Genomic DNA, 21,970 nt, shown 5'->3' on the forward strand with positions numbered 1-21,970 from the left:
AGACTAATTTCCCTTATGAATATCGTCACAAAAATACTCAATAAAATCCTTGCAAACCGAATCTGAGAGCACATCAAAACAAACATCCATCGTGATCAAGTAGGCTTCATCCCAGGGATGCAGGGATGGTTTAATATACGAAAATCCATCAACCTAATCCACTATATTAACAAACTCAAAGATAAGAAGACACGATCATTTCATTAGATGCTGAGAAAGCATTTGACAAAATTCAACACCCCTTCATGATAAAAGTCCTGGAAAGATTAGGAATTGAAGGCCCATACCTAAACATAGTAAAAGACATATACAGCAAACCAGTAGCTCACATTAAATTAAATGGAGAGAACCTCGAAGCAATCCCACTAAAATCAGGGACTAGACAAGGCTGCCCACTCTCTCCCTACTTATTCAATATAGTTCTCGAAGTCCTAGCCAGAGCAATCAGACAACAAAAGCAGATCAAAGGGATACAGATGGGAAAAGAAGAAGTCAAAATATCACTATTTGCAGATGATATGATAGTATATTTAAGTGATCCCAAAAGTTCCACCAGAGAACTACTAAACCTGATAAACAACTTCAGCAAAGTGGCTGGGTATAAAATTAACTCAGATAAATCAGTAGCCTTCCTCTACACAAAAGAGAAACAAGCGGAGAAAGAAATTAGGGAAACGACACCCTTCATAATAGTCCCAAATAATATAACGTACCTCGGTGTGACTTTAACCAAGCAAGTGGAAGATCTGTATGATAAGAACTTCAAGCCTCTGAAGAAAGAAATTGAAGATCTCAGAAGATGGAAAGATCTCCCATGCTTATGGATTGGCAGGGTTAATATACTAAGAATGGCCACTTTACCAAAAGCGATCAGCAGATTGAATGCAATCCCCATCAAAATTCCAATCCAATTCTTCAGAGAGTTAGACAGAACAATTTGCAGATTCATCTGGAATAACAAAAAACCCAGGATAGCTAAAACTATCCTCAATAAAAAGGACTTCTGGGGGAATCGCTATCCTAGAACTCAAGCAGTATTACAGAGCAATAGTGGTAAAAACTGCATGGTATTGGCACAGAGACCGGCAGATAGACCAGTGGAATAGAATTGAACACCCAGAAATGAACCCACACACCTATGTGCACTTGATTTTTGACAAAAGCTCCAAAACCATCCAATTGAAAAAAGATAGCATTTTCAGCAAATGGTGCTGGTTCAACTGGAGGTCAGCATGTAGAAGAATGCAGATCTATCCATGCTTATCACCCTGTACAAAGCTTAAGTCCAAGTGGATCAAGGACCTCCAGATACAATTTAGGAATTAAGTTTTATATAACATTTGAGAGTGGTTCCTTGGGTAAGGAAGTATAGAATATGTAAAATTATATACTAGTAAATGAAGTCAAAATGCTGGGACTCTTACAAGAGTCATTGTGTGTAAGGAACAGAAAGCTAGCGGAACCACTGAGCTAAGGGTTAACTCGATTCTTTCTGCCCACTGCCTGGCAGCTTTTCCCATGTCATTTATCATTAGAGCTTCACAGGAAAATGCAAGTAGCTGACCTCGGAGCTCTGAGCTCTGAGCTCTGAAGTATAATAAGTTAAAGTTAAAGTTTAAATAATGATAAGTTTACAATTATTATTATTTTGGCAACAGGCCTGGGAATAGGGGAAGCTTGAAACTTTGGGGAACCATTGTAATTCTTAGTTCTTTGTGGGATGTAGGTATTCTTTTGAACTTGATTTGGTAATGATTATACAATGTATTTTTGTACCTGCTTTTGGATTATCAATAAAAGGCTGGGGCAAGAGAAAGGCTACAGAACATGTGAACAGTAAATGAGAGCATGTGAAGACTGAATGAGAGAGGGCATGAGGGAGTGAATGAGAGAGTAAATGAGAGAGCACATGAGGGAGAAAATGTGAGAGCGAGTGAGAGAGCATGGGAAGAGCATGTGAAGACTGAGTGAAGAGTGAATGAGAGAGGGCATGAGGGAGCGATGAGAGAGAGAGTCTGAGAACAAATGTGAGAGTGAGAGAGAGAGCATGAGGAGAAGATGTGAAGAGTGAGTGAGGAGAGACTGTGAGGTGTGGATGAAGAGTGTGTGTGAGAATGAAAGGGTAATGAACAGAGGTGTGCATGAGTGTGGGAGTCCAGAAAAGAAAACCATAATTAAAAAAAAGCAGAGTGCGCAAGAGAATGCAGTTCGAGTACCCTCAAGTTGCAAGAGAAAGAGAAAGACACAGAGAGAGAGAAAGACAGAGAAAGAGAGAGAGAGAGAGAGAGAGACTGACTTTAGCCTTGAAATTGGCTGACAGTTTGTACCCCAAAACCAGTCTGTGTATTATTTATCAGGCGGCTTCCAGAGATCCCTGCTTCCAGTGAGAACCCCGATCCTGTGACGAGGATGGACCCGAGCACCTTACCATCTTTCAGTTATTTTATTCCTAGAACCCGCCCACCCATTGTAAATAATGTTAGCTCTTTGTTTTGTGTTTCCAGTCTTTCCATGTGTTTGTAGCTTTATAGTAGAGTGTACTTCCTATGGATCTGTTTTCTCCTTAAATTAGGGACAGCCATGACTCCTGTGTCCTGGTGTCATGGGGTGAAATGGTATAAAATTCCACAAAAACTTGAATTACTCTTATAACAATTTCTCTACTAAAATATCTAAAAGGTGCTTTTGAGTAATGGAAGATGGTGAGTGGTTTATAAAGTTTGGCATTTGGGAGAAGGCAGAGGGAGGTCTAGGAATTAAGGTTCCCTTGATTGGCCTTCTGATTTTTCTTCCTAGGTTCTTACAACTGAAAATCCAGTTCCACAACAGCTTACCTCCATCCTCCAAACATCTGAGGCTCTTGAGTTTCTCCAAGTCTTCCTGCCGTGGCAGGACAGGGCAGAGCTCCAGCTTAGCTTCAGGTCTTCCTTCCAGCCTCTCTGAGCCCCTGTACAGGACGGCCATGCAAGGCAGCCCGGAGTCATGACTTCCTGCCGTTCCTCTGTGATGACCTGTGTCTACTCTCCTCTTCCCCAGGCAGTCCCAGTAACTCTCCCTAGAAAAGGCCTAGCACACCTACCCCGCAGAGCCAGCTAAGGCTCTTCCTGTAAACCAACAAGCTGTGCCTGTTGACCTCATGCTATCCACAGCAAGCGCCCAGCTGACCTATGTCAGGGATAACACCAAGTCCTTATCCACTGCATACCAGAACACAGCAGCCACTGGAACCAAGGTGACAGTCCCTATTGAAGACAGCCAGATAAACACCCTTTGTGATAATCACCTAGCAAATCTTAAAGAGGGCCCTGTGGTGAGCCTCAGTGGTGACCATTCCTCATTGGAAAAATGTTCAGTCATTACTGGGGGTCAGATGGTGACTTCGAATGCTGATCAGACTTAATATGGGCATCAGAAGATGACCTTCAATAGTGAGCAGAATGTCAATAGAATTCAGGTGACTACTGCCATTGGTGACCAGACAATCTATAGAAATCAGGGGAAAACCTAGAGTGACCAGAATGTCTACAAAGATAACATGAAAATTGTCAGTGCTAATCAGACCTACTCTAGTAGTCAAATGACTGTTCCCAATGGAAACCAGACTCTCTATGAGGGTCAGACAATGCCATTTGATACTAACCAGATTCTCTATGGGGGTCAAACAATGCCTGTGGCAATGAACAGATACTCTATAGGGGTCAAACAATGCCCCATGATTCTAACAAGGCTCTCTATGGGGATCAAACAATGACCCATGATTCTAACCAAATTCAAACTGGGATCCAGGCAATTCCTTTTGATAATAACCAGAACTTCTGGGGGTCAAGCAATGATCCATGTTTTTAACCAGACTCTCTATGGTGGTCAGACAATGCCCCATGATTCAAACAAACTCTTTATGGGGGTCACACAATGCCTTCTGATACTAACCAGATTCTCTCTGGGGTCAGACAATACCTTTTGATTCTAAGCAGGTTCTCAGAACTTGTACAGTGATTCTAAGAAGACTCTCTGTGTGGGTCCAACAATGCCCTTTGATACTATTCAGGCTCTCCATAGAAGTGAGAAGACCACGGCCAGTGAAGAGCCAACATTCTATGGAAAGCAGGCAACACCCTCTGATGGTAACCCAATTCTCCACAGGGATCAAACAACCCACTTCAGTGACCATACCTTCTATGAGGGTCAGCCAATGAATCCCAGCACTCAGGTATCTTACACCTGGTCTCAGATAATTGGTTTTCAGACTCTCTGTGGAATTCAGAAACAATCCCCAATGATGAACAGACCTTCTAGGGATACCATATGACATCCTCGGATGGTAATCCAAACTTCTATGGGGGCCACACAACAACCCCCAATGATGACCACACTGGTAATTCAGGATGGATGATGTCCCTTGTTAGTAGTCAGATGCCCTATGAAGATACAGCCTTAGACTTTTCAATCTCCCATATGGTACATGGTCAAAGTTTCCATGTGGTACCAGAAAACCTCCCACGTAGGAAGAATGACCTCAGGACCCCAACCCAATTCATAGGGAAGTCCCACATCTACCATTACTGTGGACATTCTTTTTCAAAGTCTTCTCACCTCACAGGCCATATTCACAAACACACTGGTGAGTGAGGATCTGTCTGGATTTGGCGTTTGGGGGATAAGTCACCACAGACCAGCCCTGTATAAGGTTGGCCATTATTTTAAATTATTGCCACATCCTGGAGCTCTGCCCCTGAGGATGCCCTGGGGAAGGCTGTCAAGTTTGGAATTGGGTAGTGAGGTTTTCTTGATCCTCCAGGCTGTAGGGTAGTGTGTGCTGTGCTACAGTCTTCTGTGATGTCTTTGCACTGCATGATGGGATAAGTGGGAAAGTAGCTCGTTTCCTTGTAGAGGTCCCTGGTCTCCCCTTCCCAGAGATGAGTTCTCACCGTGTTGTTCACACTGTTCTTGAACACCCAGGTTCAAGAAATGCTGCCACCTGAGTCACCAGGGACCTAGAACTATTGACTGATGTCCATTTCAGGCTCTCAGCTCTCTCTGTGTTGGGACTCTGTCCTTGGACCCTCTTCCTTCTCACTCACGCCTTCATTGCCTTTCTTAGTCAGCCCTTCCTTACCCCCTCTTTTCCAGTTCCTTCTTTCTCCCTGTCTCTCCATGTTCTCCTCAGCTGTCCCACTCCTCTTCCTGTCCAGCTACTCCTTTGCATACCTCAGTGTCCTCTCCATCCACCTTGTTGAACCTTGTGCTCCATCACTGTCAGGATGCCGTCCCATCTTCCCCTGAGTGTAACAAGCATCTCTTTCTCTCTTATCCAGGGGAGAAGCCCTACAAATGCTCCAGATGCACATGGACGTTCTCTCGCTCAGATGAGCTTGACGGACATGTGAGAAAGCACATTGGGGATCAGCACTTCAAGTGTCAAATTTTCCACGTGACCAATGGACAATCACATCAACTAAAGGGGCAGTAAAAAAAAAACAAAAAACAAAAAAGCCTCAATGGCTGTAGTGATGGCTCAGTGGTTGAGAGCCTGAACTGTTCCTCCAGAGTTCCTGAGTTCACTTCCAAACAACATCATTACATGGCTCACAACAATCTGTAATAGAATTTGATGCCCTCTTCAGGTGTGTGTGAAGACAGCTACAGTGTGCTTATATAAATACAATAAATCAATGTTTGTTTAAAATAAGCAAACAAACGGGCAACCTCGGGAGGAAGGAGGTTTGGAAGACTATCTAGAATGTACTAGTGACCTGGGAATTTGGAGACTCTCAGGACTCAAAGGAAGGGGACCCTAGATGAAAGGGCCTACAGTCCAGAGAGGGAACTTATTGAATCCACCTCCAGCAGAGAGAAAGGCCATCAAGTGAAGGATGGGGTTGCTATCCCACAGCCCATGCTCTGACCCATAATTCTTTGTGTCTGAAAGAAATGTAGGGATGGAAATGGAGAAGAGCCTGAGGAAAAGAAGATCGAGTAACAGGCCCAAAGTGGGATCCAGTTCAATGAGAGGCCCCAAGACCTGACCCCATTTCTGAAACATTATGCCATTAGGTTGTGGTCACAAAAAGGGACCTACCAGGACTGATCTCCAAAAGACCTAAAGAGAATCTGAAAGGATCAGATGCAGATATGTGCCCCCAACCAAGGGACAGAAGCTGCTGACACCTCTGATTGAATTAGAGAAAAACTGGAAGAAGCTAAGGAGGAGGGCAACCCCGTAGGAGGACCAGCAGTCTCAATAAATCTGGACCCTTGAGATCTCTTAGACACTGGATCACCAATTAGTCAGCATACACCATCTGAGCTGAGGCCTCCAACCCATAGACAGCAGAGGACACCCAGTCTGGGATCAGTCAGAGAAGATGCACCTAACCCTCAAAGACTGGAGGCCCCAGGAAGTTTAGAGGCCTTGTTGGGTGGGTGGGATGGCGACATCCTTTTCAAGACTGCTCGTGGGTAGTTCCAGAGTTGGGGGGAAGTGTGAGATGTGGAATAATCTGGGGGTGAACCGGGAGGGGAATAAAATCTGGAATGTAAAAATGAATAAAGCCGTGTCCATGGAGAGAAGCTGAGGCCCCATGCTCCAGCCCGAGGCTGCCAGCGCTGCGACGTGGACATGTCGGCGTTGTTGGTCTGCGCCGACGCGCGGGCCGTGAGCAAGAGAAAACTGCAACCCACGCGGGCGGCGCTCGCACTGACCCCTTCTGCTGTGAACAAGATAAAACAACTTCTTAAAGAGAAGCCTGAGCATGTGGGTCTGAAAGTGGGCATTCGGACCAGGAGCTGTAACGGCCTCTCTTACAGCCTGGAGTATACAAAGACAAAAGGAGGTGCTGATGAAGTTATTCAAGACAGAGTCTGAGTGTTCATCGAGAAGAAAGCCCAGCTAACCCTGTTAGGCACAGAGATAGACTATGTGGAAGACAAACTGTCCAGTGAGTTTGTGTTCAACAACCCCAACATCAAGGGAACCTGTGGCTGCGGTGAAAGCTTTAACGTCTGAAAGCTGAGGACTGCAAACTCCAGGAGAGCTGGGTCTGCCTTGGAGCATGCCGGAGAAATCATGTGATGTCCCGTGTCGGAAGTTAGTGTGTGGCTGCCTCGTGGTTGAGAATAAAGTGAAGCATTGAAAATCAAGCCAGAGTGTTAGAGTTCCGAAAACATGGTGTCTTTTCTCTGTAAGACACAAACTGGGAGAACATGGTGTCTGCTCTCTGGAGGACACAAACTGAGAAACTGTTGAGTCCTCTGTCCTGTACAGAAAACTCCTACCCTGCTCTTATGCTGTAGCCTGCTCTGTGCTAGAACCAGCCTCTTGACCTTTGCTTTGCAGGGAATTGAGGAATGGGATATCCGGTGTGCACCTGGATCACAGAACGGCTTGAGACTGTCTCCTGGCCCTTTCTCACCTCAGGCAGGACAGCTGTGGGGAGCAGTGCAGTGGGACCTCGTTTCCCTCACCTGTGGCGTGGCCCATTGCATGTTTACCACGTGTGTGTTGTCAGATACCTCATTAGCCAGTCCCCCAGCCATCTCAGCTCTGAATGCCAGTATCAGGAGGTGGGGATCACGGGACTGGTGTCAGTCTGTCCTCTGGGGCGTGCTTCATGCTGGTTTGCTTAGACCTTTCAGTTGGAAGCGCTTGTGATGAGCAGCAAGGTAGGTCACTTAGACCTGCTTAGAGAGAGCAGTTCTCAGAGCTTCTGCCCAGCTCTCCCCCTCAGAGGTCACAGCAGACAGTGCTGTCTGAGACACTTGGTGAGGAGACATCCTGCCTGGCCAGTGCTCTCACCACTTTAATTTAGAGACTGCATTAGTTTTCTTTTGAAGGGAAGTCCTGTGTAACCCTTCTGTCTGAATGGCTATCGTGTTTACAGAATTGAAACAGTAGTGTCTTCTTTCACAAGATCTGCAGCAGAGGGGTCCCTCTCAGCACAGCACCTGTGGGGCAGAACATGCAAACGCTTACAGTTGCCAGGGTGCAGCTTCTCCCTGCTTCCCGGAGGAAGCTTCTAAGTTTCTTTTTAAAGTGGTCATCACCAGTTTGTTAAGCCACGGTTTTGCTATATAGTACAGGCCAGCCTTGAACCCACAATCCTCCTGCTTTCACGTCGAGAGGCATGTGCTACCACACCTGGATCCCAAGTTTCTCTTTAAGTGGTCTTGATGGACGTGGGTCGGACATCTTAGAACCTGTGAATTCTTCTGTGGAGGCTGAGTCTCACGAAGCTGAGTTTAATATCTGTGCTCCTTACTAAAGTACCGACCACCAAATTGTACAAACTCATAGTTTTATATGAATGTTGATGAGTTTGTATCAAAATGGAATTGTTGATACGTCCTTAATTTGTGCAAAATTGTATGAAGAGATTGAGTTATCAATTAAAACCACGCCTCTTTATGATCCTAAAAATGAATAAATAACTATGTAAATAAATAACAAAACAGGCTTTTAAAAAAGAGGTTACTCATACTTCCAACCAGGGCTGAAACCCTTCCTTTGGTAACGATGTGGGCACAGTTGTAAAACAGCTGCCACTGACTGTGAAGATTACACGGAGGCTCTGGACATCCTTATATTCATGTGTCTGTGACTTCCTGTGACAGGCACTGTGCCAGGGCTTAGCTTCCTACAAATTCCTACTGTGAGTACACAGTGACCTTCTGTGAAGACCAGGTGTGTCAGCCTTTGTCAGCTCCTAGGAGACACAGGATCTCTGAGTTTAAGGCCAGGAGGTCAGTCCTGTATTTCCACCATGTCCATCAAGGGGTAGGACTTGGAGGGCTGTGTACACACTGAGCCATCTTTCCAGCCCATCTCCTGATCTTTTTCTTTTCTTTGTGCTCTCTCTCTCTCTCTCTCTCTCTCTCTCTCTCTCTCTCTCTCTCTCTCTCTTTCTCTCTGTGGGGCATGGGGGTGGGGTTGCAGGCTGTCTTTGTTTACCCAGGACAGTCATGAATCATATTCTGTAGAGCAGGCTGACCTTGAACTCATAGAGATCCACCTGCATCTGCTTTCCTAATGCTGGAGATTGAAACCCTGTGCCCACACCACCCAGACTCATGACCATTCTTCTAAGACAGCTTGTATGAATTACTTTTTGCATTCAAAAGAATGACCTTCCATGCTGGGAAATGATAAGCGATGGCTCAGTGGTTAAAACTGATTGCCCTGCAAGCAGAACATGAGTTCAGAACCTAGCAACCATGGAAAGAGGTGGCCATGGTCTTCTCACTTCTCATTACCCCAGCCCTGTTAGGGTACCTCATAAACTAGAGGCCTGCTGGCTGACAGCCTGGCTAGAGACAAAGAGTTAGGGTCAGGTAAGATGCTCTATACCTTAGAAGTATGGTTAGCTATTCATTGAGCATTATTAGGTTTACTATTTATTTATGCTTCAACTAAGTGTCTGGGAATGGACACTGCTATTTTGGGCCTTTCTTAATTATCATTAGCATGTCTCCATGTCTGCAGGTACAAGTGTGGTTATCGGAGAGCAACTCTTGGTATTGTTTCTTTCGCCAACTGCATTTACTGACTAATGTCTACCCATAATGACATCTTTCTCACGGCTTTGACGCTCATCTGTCCTTGGATGGGCCTGGCTTGCTTATTATACCCCAGGGAGAACATCTCCATCTACATGGATTTCTTAAAAAAATTGGGCATGTGGGGCTGTTCTTTTTTTAAGGTCCTATTCCCCATTTGATTCTTGATCTGTAAATAAAAAAAGCCATGGGCCAATTGCTGGTCTGAAGATACTCATGGAACTTCTGGTTCCTGGGAGGAAAAGGGGACACCAGGAAGCAAAGATGGAGTTCCCCATGCTCTACAGCGTGTACCCAGGTAGCTGTGTGAGGGCTCAGGAGAAGCAGTGGGCTAGGTTCTCCTCTAGGTGGGAGGTCAGAAATGTCTGGCAGGAACTAGATTCAATTGACCGACTCAGTTAGGGAAGGAGGAGAGCTCAAAGCACTGATAAGAGTGAGTTTTCCAGATGGGAGTTAGTGGTGCCCAGAAATTCTGCAAGAAGACAAGGTGCAAATGATCCGCTCTGTGTGTTTGTCTTCTATTGTGGGATTCAAGGGAAGCTGGGTGGAGGCTGGTATCATGGCCCATTCCCAGAGCAAAGGTGGGTAGAGCAAAATTGCACAAAACATATGGTCATTCTCCGTGAGAGGTGTCTTTCACATTCATTCACCCCTGAAGTAGTTCCTAAAGAAAACGTCTGGGCCATGCTGAGGTCTGTGGTCCCCGCTGATGCTGAAGGCCATGTGGATGTCCGGGATCCATGTTGCAACTGACTGTAAAAGGTAAGGATTGAATGAAACAACCAGAGAGCAGACATTGGCTGGACCTGCTCCACATCCAAGTCAAGATGTGGCATACCTGTAGCTTGGTTTTCATGGGGTTCCCAACAAGTGGAGGGAGACTCCTGCTTAAAGGTGTTACAGGGATGTTGGGTTGGGGAAGGTCTCAGTTTCCTTTAATGGTTTGGCTACTGAGAGTTTGGTTTTACTTCAGTTAGTATATGAGCAGCACAAATGGTTTTTCTCTCTTAAAGATATGGTTGAGTCCAGTGTGTAGTTTCACTTACTCATTTATTTGGGGTACTTTGAATGTATTTTCCACTCAAGGTCCTTAAGAGAGTAGCAGACCACTGATGCCTAATTCTACAGTTTCGCAGAGCAGCATTTGGGGATCCTGACTGACTCACACTCAATGCAGAAACACTGGAATTGGTCCTTGAGGACCCTAGTTCTTACTGAATTATAAGAGCTAATAAGAGGCATGGCCTGGTAGAAAGTTGGTAGATTATAGGGCTCAAGTGAAGTACCCTATGGGTGTGAAAGCCTCACTCCCACTGCCTCAGGTCAAGATTAGGTCAAGTAGCAGCTTCCTGCCCCAGGTCAAGGCTAGGACAAGTTCCTTTCTCCACCCAGAGTTCTCAAGAGGAGCAGGGAATGTCTTTAAAAAAAAACCACAGAATGTACTGATAGTCACCTGACTCTCTGGTGCCAGATAAGAGTTCAAAGGAATGTCATATGCTTGCTAGCCAATAGATTCAAACGTCAATATGCTTAGCCAATAAGGTTAAACTGTAACCTTGCTGATTTATCCAATACCCCTAAAAATTATAAAAACTGCTTGTTGTAGAGATTCAGGGTGTCCCACTAGTCACTCACCATGAGGGATTCAGAGAAAGTTGTCCCCTAACGTGCTGGCAAATAAAACTCTTGCATTTGCAGCAAACTCCACTCTCCTTTCTCATTTGGAGGTTATCCAGGTAAGTAAGACTCATTTTGAGCCTTACAGAGATCTGCCTGCTACTGCTTCCCAATACATAACCACGACAGCATTATTTAACTACTCTCCTCAAAGCATGGAATAATATACTAGATTGTGGGTATTTTTTTTCAAGGTTAACATCTATACACCTCCATTACCCAAGGTCATGCAATCAGAATTAAACAAGACTATCCAGGACAACAGCCTTGGATTCTCTGCACAGATTTAAGGGAGGGGCAAAACAGTACAATCTCAATGATATTTTTCCTCACAGAAGCCAAATGAAGCAGCAAGGAGGACTTCTCTCAGTACTCCTGAAAAGAACGAGATACAGAGCCACAAACCGGAATGGAGACAGTCTGAGGCAGACAGGCAATGGGGGGAAGAGATCTTGAGCATGCATGGTGAGAAGACAGTCAACCTGGGAACACCATCTATGAAAGGTATTAGCTTGTGGGTAGTTCAGGACAGTTCTCTGATGGACTCGGACAGATCCTGATTGCCCCCCCCCCTTTCTCAGAATCATAATTAGAGTGTCCTCAATGCAGCCTCTGGATAACAGGGTTTGGGGCAAAACAATCCAGGCTTGTTTCTGTAACAGGGCCACAGACCTTAGCACAACTGACTCCATGATGCTTGTTATTCAGGCCATGAAACTGAGCATAGAGACAGCACCACCTGCTGCCATGAAAACAAAGGCCTAATCCATAACATCCATAATTTCGAGGACACCTCTAAATGTTCTAACCCTCTTGTTGGCTTCTACAGTTCTGTTCCTAGACAGATGTTTTTGAATCTCAAGTGTGTCAACCCAGAATATGGTTTGTACTTTAAATCTCATCTGGAGAAAGGATTTGTGGTACCCTACTGAGTACCCAATGTAGTTGCAGGCTGGCTGACAAAACTTTCCATTGACTTATATCCATGTCCCAGGAGTCCAGTTTGGAAAACAACCTGGCCTCTAAACCAGCAGAAAGGGTCACACTGAGCTGCTAATCTGGACTGAGACTTTAAAAAATGGCACTTGAACATTGAAAAACAACTCTGACTTGGGCTCTAGGCCTAGCTCTTTCAGATGTCTCTCAATCTTTTCATCTGATTATTCATGAAGAATAACAGGAAAGAGTTTTTTCCCAATCACGGGGGACATGGACAAGCCCAGTGATCAAACACCCATCCAATTGATTAGCCATGGAGCCAGGGACAGACCCACCTGTCTAAGAGCTGTGACTGATACTGTTGGTGTAATGGACCACAAAAACAAAAAACGAAGTTAGCTCTAGGTCAGGAACTTATAATCACAAACAACACCCTAAGACACAGTTGAGGCTCTCCTCCTAGACAACCAGAACACTGGCTGTTTAATGCCTGTGTGACCCAGTATCAGGCACCAATCCTGGGTCACCCATGAATCTTGTTTGAAAAACTCACTGTCATCAATTCTAGTGCTCCCCTGCCTGATGACAGCCCTCAGGTGTTCATCCACAACTGTCACAAGATAAAAGATGAAACCCAGGATGTGGAAACTATGATAAGACTCAAGCCAGGTGCTTCAGCAAGGAGGACAGTATTGATCAATTTGACCCAGGTTCTCCGATGATGAAAGAAAAGCTCACCACCCTATGCAGGGACAGTTGTCATGCATTTACTACACCCATGTCCTCAGTATGATCTATAGAAAGACGGGGCTTCTCAACTACTGTGGGAAAGGACATGGAAAAGGAAAAAGAAAGAAAAATCTCATCCCTCCAAGGGACTATTTAGCTTCAAATACAAATTACTGTCCTCCATTCCTGTATTCCTGACATGGCTGACCAAAGTGGTCACCCTGAGACCACTGGGACCCATTGGTAACTGACGAGACACCCATACCTCGTGCTGAATGAGACTCCATTTTAAAGAGGAAACACATAGCTCAGACCTACAGGTTGATGGAGGACACTAGAGACACAAATCTCTCCGAGAAACAAATGGCAGGACCTTAGTAATTGACCTTCACCAGACTACTCTTCTGGGGTCCATCAAACTTTCTGAGTTGCTCAAACTAACGTGCTATAACAAGTCTGGATGTCTAATGTGGGATGTCTCAGCCAGACATCAGGTTTCTGCTCAAGCAAATTTTTAACAGAGAGCCTTAGCCAGGAAGGGGTGTGAATGAGAGACCAACACACTGGCAATCCCTGGAAAAACACACCTCATGGAGATCAGCATGTGCGGAAAGGCTAAGTGGACTTGGTAGCTGTTATAGATGCGTTCTCCAGGAGGGTGGAAGCATTCTGCACCGAGACTGAAATTACTCATACAGTAGCTTCGAAGCTCCTCCTTCTTTATCCTCTCCCTAGCAGTGGAGTCCTACGATGGCCAAGGTTCCATAGCAAAACTGCTCAATTAATTTAGACATAGACTGAAAACTTCACTGTGCATAAAGAGTTCAGGGCAGGTAATAAAAATCAACTAAACATAAAAAGAAACTCTAACAAAGCTGACACAAGAGACCATCAAAGAGTGGATAGACCGCCTTCCTTTGTTTTCCTTGGGGTGTGCTGAAACCCACCTTGGGAGGGATTTGCCCACTCTGAGGTTAGGTTAGGAAGACCTTGCTCATTGCTTCCCAGGATTAGAGACCAACAGGTGGCAGAACTCTAACGATTTCTTCCTCAAGTCCCTCCAGTCCCCATCAAGGCTGTTCATCAGACTATCCAAGAGACCCAGCATATGTCCAATTCTGCCACATTTCACCTTACTGGAGCCCAATGATATCTGTGCCAAAAAGTCACTCAAAGGGGCACTGGGACAGGCACAGAAAGGACCCCACAGTGGTTCTCTACTCCGATGGCCATGAAGGTTGCTGGCCTTACACCCAGGCCTGAAAGTGGAATGCCACAGAATCTGCTGTCAATGTCACAGATTACGGACCATTGAAATTAAGGGTTAATTGCACCCGAGCCCCTTTTACTCCTTGCATCTCAACCTCCTCCTGAATCTTGTGCTTTGTCGTTTGGGTTTGAGTACAGGTCTGTGGTCTAACCTACCCTCAGGCCCAGAGTTGGGAACAAGAAGGTATTAGCTAATTTGAGTACAGACCCGACCCCCATGTTCATGTTGAGTTTTACTCACCTGAGCCCACTGTCTGCTTATAGTGTAGAATTAGAGAAATTCTTCTTGTGAGATATAAATACATGATTTACAAATCATGTAATGCCCAGTGGCTGAGTCTCCTTGTTGCCAGGAACAAGGGAGTTCTCATTGCAAAAATTAAGGTTGTGAGACTGAGGCTTTCTGAAAAATTCCATAAGAAATATCCAGAACAACAGGAAAACATGGGGCACCAGACTCCATGACACATGAAGACTGCCTAGGGATGGAGTCAGTCATTCTGTACAGAAATCACTCAGAATCGCAGATTATCCTTGTACACCCAGACCTGTTATTACAAAGACATAGGAATTAACCCGCTGGTCAGCCATTTGGCTGACAAAATCTTATGTCTCTATGTTATTGGCTCACTCTCTTTTCTGTCTGAATCTTGCCTTTTGAAAAGCTTCAGCAGGAATTCAGACATGACGAATCGACCCTCACAATCGAGGTAGGGTTGTGGTAATGGTGGTGAGAGATAGAGTTTTAAATTAGCCCAGAACACAGCATCAGGACCTGACTTAGGAAGACAGATTGTTAAAATTACAAAAGAACTGATTCTGACACACTGACACTTCAGGTGTGAGTAGCTGTTCTGCCCCTGTGATGTTTGTTTAAGCCCCCTTTGTGCCCTCCAACCATTGCGTCTTGCAGAGAGCATTCCAAGAAACTGGCCTGCCCAAAGCCTAACCAGATGTGTTTCAAATGCAGATGCTTCGGGGGCTGGGGATTTAGCTCAGTGGTAGAGCGCTTACCTAGGAAGCGCAAGGCCCTGGGTTCGGTCCCCAGCTCCGGAAAAAAAAAAAAAAAGAACCAAATGCAGATGCTTCATCAACTCTGAGAAACATTTACACTGACAGGAGAAGAGATGAGATCTACTCTCGAAATAATGAGGACCTGACCACCTGACCCTTCTCCTGATTTAGTAGCTCTGTTCCAGGAACCAGGGGGCCATAAAACCTGTTATCCCCTTATCTCCTGGAGCCATAAAACAATTGGACAATCCTATAACTTGTGATATCTTTGGCATTCCCCTTTGACATCCCCTCATCCCCTGGGTCTCACAACTTCTTCCTTTAAAGGCCCTTCTCCCAGCCATTCGGGGTCGACACCTCTGTCTCCTGCGAGAGATACGTGTCGGTCCAGAGTTCTCCTTAATAAACCTCACCTTTTGCATATTACATTCAAAATCGGTCTCTCGTGTGTCTGGGGTCTGCGACTTCTCGATACTTGAGGGAGGGTCTCCCTACAGAGATCTTTCAGTGGTAGTGACTTTCTGGTTCAACAGAAACACTCAATGGGACAGCAAGTCACCTCCTATCTTCCGGCTCAAGTTGAGTATTGGATTTGGTACTGAACTCATTCCTCCCCAATACTCCACAGAAAGCCAAAGTAAAAGGGACTCACACTGTCATTTCTAGAGACACCCCCACTGACCACATTAAGTAAATGTCTCAGGAGAATGCTACTGGTTTGCAAGTGTGATGATGGTTCCCAAAGGTGCCCCAGGGAGCCATCCTGGTGTTGGCAAGGCTGGATTCACTTATTTGCTTGTTCATCTCTTTGATTGTTGGTTTGTTTTCCTGACACAGGGTCTCTGTAGCCCTGGCTGTCCTGGAACTTGCTATGTAGACCAGGCTGGCCTTGAACTCACAGAGATCTACCTGCCTGTGCCTCCCTTGTACTGAGATCAGGGTGATGTGGAAAAGTTGCTGGACTTTTCCACTTTCTATCTTCCTTCCTTCCTTCTTTCTTTCTTTCTTTCTTCCTTCCTTCCTTCCTTCCTTCCTTCCTTCCTTCCTTCCTTCCTTCCTTCCTTTCTTATGAGACAAGACTTCATGTAGCCCAGGCTAACCTCTCTCTTCTTTTGTATCGATGGATGACTGTGTGGTCGTTCTCTCATTACCTGCTCTGTGCTGGTATTCTATGTACTACACACACCCAGCCCTGTGCTGAGGATCAAACCCATGGCTCTGTGAGTGGTGGGCGAGCAGTCTGCCCTCTGAACTACATCTCCGTTCGTGTTTTAGTCCTTTGATATTTATCATCATGATCCCCTGTGGAGCATGGCTCTTAGGTCATAAACAAGTCACCCATCAAGCACTGAAAGGGCTCTTTTGACTAGATTAACAGTCATTCAAATGACTTGGCTACATGATCTGTGGATCCCACACTGAGAACAATATTTGTGAATCTTAGATGGAAACAAATGAACCAGGGAGGAGAGAGATCCGTGGTTAAGAGCACTGATTGTTCTTCCAGTCCTGAGTTCAAATCCCAGCAACCACATGGTGGCTCACAACCATCTGTAATGCAATATGATGCCCTCTTTTGGTTTTTCTGGGGACAGCTATAATGTAGTCATGTATAATACATAATTACATCTTTAAAAAACAAAAGGAAACAAACAAAAATTCCATTCAGGTGGATCAGAAGAGGAATTTTGATACCCAAAGTGTGGTCAGTCTCTCAACATAAAAAGACAGAGCAGAAGTTTAAAAATGTCGACTAAAACTAAATTTGGGCTTACAAGGCCTCTGCACTTGTATAAACTGGAGTGTGTATACCGGAGTCCTCACAAAGGAGTCCACAGCCAATCGTTGTAGCCCTGTATTTAGAGAAGCCCCCAGAACATCAATGTAGCATCTGGCAAGTAACACGAGTTCTAGTAAACAACGCCTTCCTGTGCTCATTATCACCAAACTTAAACTCAATGGGTTCGAAAATGTGGGAGGGGCTCCTTCAGACAAAGCAGTGTTTCCATGGGACACTGAGGGAGGGAGAACATGTCATTGGGGTTGGTGTGGACATGCTCACAGCCCAGCGTGTAGAGATGTGTGAAATTGTCACAGTTATTTTTTGAAGCTCCTATAAATTCAACTTGAAATTTGTGCTTGCAACATAGAGCTTTCAACTACAGGCTGCCAGTTCCTCAAGTCACCTTTTGCAAGGCAAATGCCAGGCAGAGCCAAGCTGTAGGCTCTCTAGACCAGCAGTTCTCAACATGGTGGGCTGTGACCCTGGGAAGCAGATGATCTTAAATGACAGGATCACAGGGGTCAAATATCAGAAACCCTACACATCAGAATTACATTACAATCTATAATATTAGCGAAATTACAGACATGAAGGAGCACACAAAATGCACTGGGGGTGGGGGGTGGTCACCACAACCTGAGGAACTGCGCTAAAGGTTTGCACCCTTGGGAAGGTGGACAACCCAGTGCCATAGGCATGATCAACTTCTCTCCTGTCATGCCACTTCTACTATGTGTCTATAACTTTTTAATGTCACATTTCAGGAGGCTCTTAGCCAGCTGGAGTTCTGCACCCTGCCCTCTGGCTGAGCTGTCCTGCTCAAACATTCCCTAGCATACCTCTGCCTGCTCAGGGCAGCTCTCCCAGGCAGGCAGACCCCTCCACACCCAGCCTCCCTCTTTTTTTTTTTTTTCTTTTTTTCTTTTTTTCGGAGCTGGGGACTGAACCCAGGGCCTTGCACTTGCTAGGCAAGCGCTCTACCACTGAGCTAAATCCCCAACCCCACCCAGCCTCTTTCTTGAGCTTCCAGCTGTCTGCAGTGCTTATCTGAACACAGATAAGCTCATCTGGGCATGTCAGGCTTTTTCTGACTCCCCACAGAGTCTGCTCAGTGGGTTCCCGAGCTGGGCTGGGCACCAAGACCTGGATTCTCCATGCTGCCAGTGCCTAGTTCTTAGGGAGGCTGCAGATGAGTCCAGCTGTGACCAAATGCCTGCAGGCAAGGACTCACTTCCAGTGCAGATGTGCTGACATGGCCGCTATGCTGACAGAAGTGTGTCCCCACCCTTCCTGCAAACCCAGCTATTGCAGCAAGGTTAAAGAACTCTGCCCCAGGCTTCCCAGGCACTCCAGACTCTTCGGCAGGAGGCACAATAATCCAAGGTTGCCATGGAATACTGAGTGGGTTGAAGACTAGGCCAGGCAGGAAAGTTGCTTGTTTTGTTTTGTTGCAGATCATTGGCAAGGGCTTTGAGTCTAAAGAATCTGGCTCCCTTCTGGACCTTGCAGTAATACAAAGCAGCAGAAAACAGAGAACAGGGAGGGGTGGGCAGTTTAAGCTCTGTCCCACACATTAGGGAAGCTGACAGGCCTCGCCCAGGGAGGGTCCACCTTGGGTATCTGTAAAATATTCAACTTAGGCAGTGTGTCAGACAGCGTGGGGGCTGGGTTAGGGGCCCTGCTGCTTTATTCACATTGGGGATCACATTTAGTGTAAACTTAAAGATATTTCTTGTTGTTTCAGGAGGGGGAACTCGGAAATCCCAGCAAATGGGAGGCAGAGGCAACAGGGTTCACAAGTTTAAAGTCAGTCTGCAGACAGAGCTTCAGGTCAAGACACCAACACAATGACAGCTTGTCTCCAAAAAGCAAAACAAACAAACAACCGAAAAATGAAAAAATAAAAATAAAAAAACCACGGAAAAAAATAGAGTGAGAAGTCATTTTAGAGGTGAGACACTTATACATCACAGACCGTCAGGAAAATCCAAAGAACTCGAGTGTCCTCCCAAGCATTGTAACAAAATAAGATGGCTGGGTGACTTGAATATCTGAATTTTGATTTCTCAGAGTTCTGCAGGCAGGACTCAGAGACAAGGTGCTGAAGTGAGCCTTGGCCTTTCTTGGGCGCTCTGTGCAGACGCCTACATCCTCCCTGTGGGTTCTTAGCCTCCCTACCCTACACTACACACACACTCACACACACACACACACACACACACACACACACACACACACACACACACACACACACACACTTCATCTTCCTACAACACCAGACATATTGTCATATTCTCTTTCTTTCTTTCTTTCTTTCTTTCTTTCTTTCTTTCTTTCCTTCTTCCTTTCTTTCTTTCTTTTTTTAGGTGTGGTGTCTCATGACAGGGTCTCACTAAGTACCCCTGGCTGTCCAGGAACTCACTATATAGCCCAGGCTGGCCTCATACCCACAGAGGTATGCCTGCCTCTGCCTCCAGGGTGACTCCCCGGCCTAGCCCCAGGCATTTTCTAAGTAGTAACTTCATTTAAATTCATGGAAGAACTCCACTGTGAACACAGTTATATACTTAAATGTTGGGGACTAGGCTCTTGGGGTGGAACTTGGAACATGGATCCAAGGTAAACCAGAGGAAATAGAGATGCTCTGTAAAACAGAGATATTTCTCAGAAAAGATTTAGTTGCAATGGAGTGGACAAATCACAGAGTTTCAGTTCCTAGGACTTTGGTTTTGTTTAGTTTTATTTTGGTGGCTTTTTGTTTGGTTGTGAAAATTAGAAGTTTTAAAGTTGCCCCCATAGACACAAACTTTAGAACAAAAGAAACAGGTTAGGCCTCAGAATTGTATGTCCCAGGAAGCCTCTCCAAGGAACTAGCAGACCATGAAGTTAAACAATCGGAGAAGCAGGGGACAGCTTCTCCTAGGAAACAATCTTGAAAAACAGAGTTTTTCCTTGTGATTTTTCACTGTTATTCTACACACTTTCCAATGACGCCATCCCTGCCCCTCAGGTTGTGGTTTCTCCCCTTAAATACCCTTTCTCCAAGCCTCTCGGGGTCGAACTTTTTTGCTGCACACTAGTCCATTTGGGCATAGGAGCACAGAGTGTTAGGCCCCCTGTATCCACAAAACTTGGCGGGCTTCCCTTCTATCTTTGCGCATAGCCAGCACTCTAGGACCGAGAGGCTTGCCTTCGGAGCCACTGGAGAGGCCCCTCTTGTTCTTCCTGGGGCAGTCCCTGACCCAGTGTCCTTTTTCTTTGCATTAGGCACACCGATCTTTAGCCAGGAATTCTCTTCTGTTGCCAGGTACTGTCTTCCTAGGTTCCCTAACTACTGTGGCCAGTATATGTTCCTCTCTTGTCTTTTATCTCTCTTTAGCTCTCTAGCTTCCTCTTCTTTTTGTCTCTTTTCTTCTCTAGCTTCCGGCTCTTTTTACCTTCTTTTCTCTTTCTCTTCCTCAGTCTCTCTGTTCAACCTTACTTTCTCTGTAACTTACACTAACTCTCTCAGCAACTTAGCTTAACCCCTCAAGTCTCTTCATATCTTTTCCTTACCTTAGCCAAATTGGTGAGACATTTTTTCAGCCCCTCAGAGACCCACCAAGGGAGTCTGGCGATAGACCTGGCGCTCCCTACCTTCAGGCTTATTGAAGTCAACAGTCAGGAGTGAGGGCCTTCCATCCATGTCTGGAACACTTTTTCTGGACTAAAGCCGGATTCTGTATTTCCTGTAACAGCTACTAACAAGCATCTCAAGTGGGATGGTGAGAAAACAAGAAGAGAGTCCAGAAGATAGAGATCCTCGGAAAAGGACAAAAACATTTAGTCGCACAGAAAGACAATCAAAAGATTAACAGACAAAAAAAAAAAAAAAAAAAAAAACAGAAGTTCGCACAAAAACAAAACAAACGGCCGCTGTGAGATCACCACCAAACTGAACTGATTTAGACAAGGGCTTCCCTGAGCTCACCAACAACAGATGAAGGAGAGCAGATTCCATATCACTCTTACTTCTCAACCACAGACAGGTGAAGGGGAGCGGATTCACTTCACTCCTCCTTACCAAGGGGACACCAAAGACAGATGAGGGAGAGCAGATTCCACATCACTCTTCCTTCTGTCTAAAAAGTATGACAAACGCCCAACACAGAAGACTAACAAAATGACAAGAGAGACAAGGATGTCTAAAACTAGTCGTCCTCTGCGACTGTTCCACAAGAAACCAAAACCAGATCACCCGGCAAGGTCTCTAATCTCCTCACTTCACAGTGAGGAGATAGGAGGCAACCAGTTCATTCTGGGCCCCTCCACTACTCGAGGCATCCCCCAGGGTTGCAGCCTGCAGTTCCAGACAAGTCTGTTCCCTGCAGTCTTGGGGTCCTCACAGACCTCTGAGACAGCTGCCCCAAATCATTCCCACCCGGAGACAACTGGAAACAGATAGACAGTGGACAAGCAGACACAGACTGACAAGTGCGGCACCACTCACAAAGAAACACTCAGACAAACATCCAACTCACCTCCAAGGGGTCTTCAGGGTCTGGGGTGGGCGCGAATATCCCAGACGAGCCCCCAAATGAAAGATCCCCAAAGGGAGACCCTTACTCAAGTCTCGGGAAATCTCGGACCCCAGACACAGAGAGACCATTTTGGAGGTAATATGCAAAGGCGAGGTTTATTACTGAGACCTATTATGGAGATCTCCGGGCCAACACTTATCCCACGCAGGAGATAGAAGTGTCGACCCCGAGAGGCTAGGAGAAAGGGTATTTAAAGGGAGAAACCACAACCCAAGGGGGCAGGGGTGGTATCATTGGAAAATCACAAGAAGCTTCCCGTCTCTCAAGATTGCTTAACTTTATGGTCCGCTAGTTCTTAGGAGAAGCTTTCTTTACTAGGTCGGGATCAACTATCTAAGGACCTTATCTTAAACCCTTTTATCTGGATCCTGGGGGAGCAGGTCAAGAAATGTGACCTTTTACTTACAGGTAGAGGGCAGGGTCTGGA

General features: G+C 45.6%; 1 protein-coding gene, 1 long non-coding RNA gene and 1 pseudogene across 4 annotated transcripts in view; 2 read left to right on the top strand and 1 right to left on the bottom strand.

Annotated features, from left to right (window-relative positions):
- The first annotated feature begins 3,994 nt into the window (after positions 1 to 3,994).
- Positions 3,995 to 7,140, top strand: LOC134486977 (iron-sulfur cluster assembly 1 homolog, mitochondrial-like; annotated as a pseudogene).
- Positions 7,141 to 7,273: 133 nt separating this feature from the next.
- LOC134486976 (uncharacterized) overlaps positions 7,274 to 21,970 on the bottom strand; it is a 32,644-nt gene continuing 17,947 nt past the window's right edge. Inside the window, exon 4 of one of the 2 annotated variants that reach the window (XR_010066600.1) lies at positions 7,274 to 7,944. The gene's annotated coding sequence lies outside the window, so the exon portion shown is untranslated. Of the gene's footprint in view, positions 7,945 to 10,049; positions 10,306 to 21,970 lie in introns of those variants that run through there. The other variant, XR_010066602.1, reaches the window with a different exon arrangement.
- LOC102553953 (uncharacterized) lies at positions 8,128 to 18,882 on the top strand. 2 transcript variants are annotated; one of them, XR_010066603.1, is made up of 5 exons: positions 8,751 to 8,773; positions 9,479 to 9,850; positions 10,211 to 10,314; positions 11,565 to 11,733; positions 18,708 to 18,882. It is a non-coding gene; the product is annotated as an uncharacterized LOC102553953 (long non-coding RNA). The 2 variants fall into 2 exon arrangements; XR_005504951.2 differs by having other exon boundaries at positions 8,128 to 9,850.

The sequence above is a fragment of the Rattus norvegicus genome, chromosome 5 (genome assembly GCF_036323735.1).
Source record: "Rattus norvegicus strain BN/NHsdMcwi chromosome 5, GRCr8, whole genome shotgun sequence".
Taxonomy (NCBI): domain Eukaryota; kingdom Metazoa; phylum Chordata; class Mammalia; order Rodentia; family Muridae; genus Rattus; species Rattus norvegicus.